Here is a 5,373-nt window from a genome sequence, read left to right as displayed (position 1 = left end):
GAATCCAACAAAGTTTTGGCGACTTTCGGATCCCGTTTGAACTTTAGGAATATATAGGATACAAATGACATGTCATTAGGGGTTACCGTGTTTCGAGTGCTGATCCTGTACATCCTACCAGTGGCTGAGTTTCCGACATGTGTTGCAGTTACTTGACAGCTTGTGTGAGCAGCATCGTGTAGCTACGTCCTGTTTGACAGCTTGTGTGAGCAGACCCATTTATCGCTCGAGAGAGAGCATTGATACGAGGTATGAGATAGTTGTGGTTTTGACCACATAATGGCACATAGCGTGCGAGATTCCTGCGTATCTGATATTATTCTAGTGGTTCAACGGGTATACAAAATGGGAAGGATCGGTATAAGCATCGACTTATAATTTTACGAAAGCATAGGAAAGGTATGATAGTATATTGATTAAAGATTTTTAGTTTGTTCATAATAGAATGAATGTTTACATGAAAAGCTTAAGGAAGTTCTTTGTTGTGTAATGAGTTTGGTTAATTTATATGCTAATCACATTTGTGAATTGTTGTTGGTGCTTAAACTTGTGCCAAACAATGTTGGATATGTTCACTATTTGCCTTTAAGTTTATAATGAAATGGTAAGTATTGTTAATGACTTACGAACTTACTAAGCATTATATGCTTACTTGTGTGATTTTCTCTTATGTTTTTAGTTAATCGAAGGTTCGTGTGGTTTGGGAGCTTGTCGGAGATCCATCATACTATCTGTCGGTTATATCGGTATATTTTGAAGTTTTTGAGTTATGGTTATAATGACATGTATAGGTGTCTTGTTTAATGAATTTAGCCATTATGTGTGGCTTGTATATATGTTATTTTGGTTGATGAATTAGTTGATGTGATATTAAGATTATATGGTATTTTGTGTGGATGTTAATTTGATGTTGTGTTGGTTAAAATTATGGTAAGGAAATGTTGATAGAAATAATATAGTAGCAATTAATGATTGATGTGGAATGAATGTGGCATAATGTTGAAAATGGCTAGTTTTTGGTAAATTTGGAAGTAAGCATCTTTGGTCAAATTAGTATAGTACATGTTAGTTGAGAAATGGTCATTTTGCATTGGTTGTTTATGAATTTTTGGTACAAGATCATTATGAAAAATGTTGTTGTGAATTTTTTCAATTGTTATGAGTTGAACATGAATGAATTGGATAGTTTCTTAGGTAAATTTGATTATGGAAGTTGAGGTGCCATTTTGGCATATTAGTTGAATGGATAGTTTATATGTTGTGTAAGCTTGATTATAGGTTCAAATGGATTGTGCATGAGGTGTGAGTTTGGGTGAGAAAAATGACTTGGAAAATGGCGACACTGCCGTGTATCCCCTATAGCTTTCAAAGGGTTGCAAGTTAGGCTGTTACACGGCCTAGCACACGGGCGTGTGGCTTGGCTGTGTGACCAAGTTAGAGAGTTACACGGGCTTGGGCACCGGCTGGGACACGGTTGTGTGTCCCTATTTTGAATGCCCACAAGACCTAAGATACGAGCATGTCTCTTGGCTCTGTAAGTCACACGGCAGTGTGACCCCTGCAGTTTGAAAAATTTTAACTTTTTCTGAAAAATTTCATATTTTTCCGATTTAGTCTCGATTTGTTTTCAATGTCTTTTTAGGGCCTCGAGGGCTCGTATAAGGGACTGTATGAATGTTTTTGATTGATGTTGCCATGATTTAACTTGTGATTTGTTTATGGTTATAAATTTTTCATTGTATGATGTTATGCTTCGGTAATACTCTGTAGCCTTAATCCGGCGATGGATACAAGCTAGGGGTGTTACATGTTGGGTACATGATTTGTGTATGGGATGACTTTACTAGCAACAGTGGAATTCATAGCTTAATTAAAGAGTTAATGATATCCTCTCATTAGCATTGTGTGGATTGATAAATATGGAACGTGGCTACGAGTTGTTTATTATTGGGCTCACTTTTCGTTTCTCTCTCCAAAAATAGTCTATTTCCCTAAATTTTCAAAAAATTAACTTATAAGCCTAATTAAAAAAAATGTAGCATATATGGCTAATTTAGCTGACTTGGAGTATATTTTAACCGTAATATTGATAGTAATAATAATATGGGGATAAATATCAAAATTATACATGAACTTTAATTTAGGGTCTGTTTGATTGAAGGAATTGATTTTTCGGAAAATCATTTCCAACTTTTCCAGCGTTTGATTGGCGGAAAACATTTTCCATTTGGAAAATGAACTCCAAAACAAGGGAAAATGGGTTACATTTTAGGGAAAATGTCTTACCCTTTTAATTTCCGTAAGACATTTTCCGTGCTCTCCTCTCTATCGCCTCCTTCATTCCTTCCTTCATTTCCGGTAGAAAATTGCTTCTGTTTATCGATTTTCCAGTAACTTGTTTTTTTAATTATTCAATACTTGTTTTTTTAACACAATTACAAATAATTTATTTGATATTAATTTTTTTCAATTTATAACGATTAATATTGTAGCTTAATAATTGAGATTATTATAAATAAATCATTGCAATATATGTAAAAATAATTTAAAATATAAAAATTTATTAATACATATCAATATATGTAAAAACAATTTTTTCGAAAAATATTTCCAGGAAATCTGCTAAACAGCCGAAAATATTTTATACAGATTCAATCAAACACCAGAAAATATTTTCCAGTAAATCATTTTACAGAAAAGTAAAACATTTTCCCGAAATCATTTTACGGAAAATATTTTACTGGCAATCAAACAGACCCTTAATGTGCAATTATTTACATGAACTTTAATTTGGTGCAATTATACACGTGAAACTCTAATTGTAGTTTAAATGTATACTTGAAATTTTATTTTTGATTTAATTATATATATTTAAAGAAATAAATACATCAAATATATTTTTATATTGGATAAATGTAACTATTTATGTATGTAATATATAAATATAAAATGATGTTATATCAATAATTGTATTAATAATTTACAAAGTCAAATAAAAATTTCATGTATAAAGTTACACAAAATCATAATTCATATATATAATTGCACATTAAACCATAGCTCATGTATAGTTTTAGGACTTATCCTTAATAATATGCAATAAATTGTTTTAAGTATAGTACCTCTTTGATGTTGTGAATCAAATAACGTGATTTATGACTATACATTACATCATAAAGTTGCATAATTAAAGGTAAATAAATTCATAATATGTTGTATTTGTAAACACTATTATTATTATTTTAATAAATTAAACACTATTACGGTTTAAAACATTTAGTTTTTAAATCCAAATTAAGGGTAAATAAATGGTGTTTAAATGAATGGAAAGTATATCAGTAATGGTTTTGCCATTAATTAGGATTTGTATTTTAAAAAAGGTGCGTATTCGATACATGGTTTAAGAATGCATTTTTTATTATTTCACAAGCTGAGTTTTAAATTTGCCATTATCCCATTTTTATATATTTATTTTTAAAATTCTTTTGGTGAAAAGACTTTTTAAGTCTTTCTCAATTTCGAAATTGAGTAAATTAGTTACTCTCAAAAAAATTAGAGTAATGTAATCTCTGCCAATTTTTAAAGTGAGTAACTAAGGACAATCAATCATGATGTCATAATGTTATATCAATTGTGTATAATATTGATTGGTATAATAACAAATTTGACCTTTAATGTTTAAATATAGTCATTTTAGTCTTAATTCTAAAAAAGTTTAATAAATTCAATCTCAATATTTACACATTTATACAAATGTTGTAGGATAAATTTGTTAAATTAGAACCATAAATTGGCAGAATGTGTAAACTTTAAGAGCTAAATTTGTTATTATACCAATCAAAATCATGTACAATTGATAGAAAACATCAACATTATAATTAATTGTCCTTAGTTGCTTTCTTTCAAAATTGATAGGAATTAAATTACTGTAAATTTCTAGAGGAATTAATTTACTCATTTTCGAAATTGATAGAGATTAGAAATGTCTTTTTACCAAAATTTTTTACTATATTTTACATGTTATCACTCTAACCTTATTTTTAAAATTCAGGGAACTTAAAAAGTTGGTCAATGTCTTTAAATATTAAGTCAAGGGATAAAATGTATATTTTACATGCTATAGTACATTGATGTTCATAAATATTTTGATATAATTGCATTTCTAGTCAATTCTATTTTGAAACTATAATTTATTTTCTTTTATTGTAAACTATATTTTATTGAGAAAACTAACAAAATAAAATAAATAAAAATTAGTAAATTCAAATATTCACTTAGTAATTTCTAAAATATAAAACTTTAGACCAAAAAAAAACTTGGAATAATTTATAGAATGACGATTTTCATTTTTTTGGACAAGTTAAATAATAAAAAAAAACTAGCTACATGGCCTCAAGGCCCTTCCCCAAATGGGGAAGTCTCAAACATACGCAATTCGTAGCTTCTTTCATGTATCATCTTTATCAATCTATCATCATCCTGGTTATCTTCTCTATGTATGTGACAAATGCTCCAGTGACCAAGACGTAACAACATTTGATGAATTATCCTGACTAGAGCAGAGTTAGAGCCCTCCACAAGACCCTCTTGAATGTTCTTGACCACGTCAAGATTATTAGACTGGATTATTATATTATCATAACCCCGATCAACTAGACAAGTCAACCCATCCAAAATGCCCCACAATTCTGCGTCAAAAACTGAACAACTTCACAAATACCTGTTAAACTCGAATAACCACTTCCCATCGTGATCCCGCACAAATCCTCCTACTACAGCAAAGCCATCATCATGTCTAACTGAACCCTCGGTATTCAAACAAACTCCACTCTCGCTCAAAATTGAGCAAGGTGTCGCTTCGCACACCTCAGTCACATGTCTTCTACTTACTGAAATATACTGCTTAGCCCAACTGTAGGAAGCTTTAATGATATCACTGCTACTCCAAGATTTTTCTTGAAAAATGAAGAGGTCTCGATTCTTCCAAATACGCCATATAATAATCCCAAAGAGACACTACCAATCTACATCCCCTAGGCAATTAAGCTGACAATTCTATAAGTTGACATTAAGCCATTCCTGCAAATTCCCATAATAGAACCTATCATGCTCTTCAACAGGAATTAACTGATTCCAAATACTCCGTGCTGTAGGGCAATCTCGAATGGCATGAATTACATCTTCCGAAATTTGTCCACAAACTGAATTGTGTCTAAGGCTTCGATGAACTCTCTCTGTATTAGTGAGCAACTGCTGTTTGAAAGCGAGCCAAAGAAAGAAAGGAACTCGTTGAGGTACTTGATATTTCCATGGAAGATGCCACATCGTCTCCTTCGGCTTCTAAGACATTTCTCGAAGTTTCCGGTAAGCACT

This window comes from Gossypium hirsutum, chromosome D03 (genome assembly GCF_007990345.1).
Source record: "Gossypium hirsutum isolate 1008001.06 chromosome D03, Gossypium_hirsutum_v2.1, whole genome shotgun sequence".
Lineage (NCBI taxonomy): Eukaryota > Viridiplantae > Streptophyta > Magnoliopsida > Malvales > Malvaceae > Gossypium > Gossypium hirsutum.
This window is presented reverse-complemented; position numbering follows the sequence as displayed.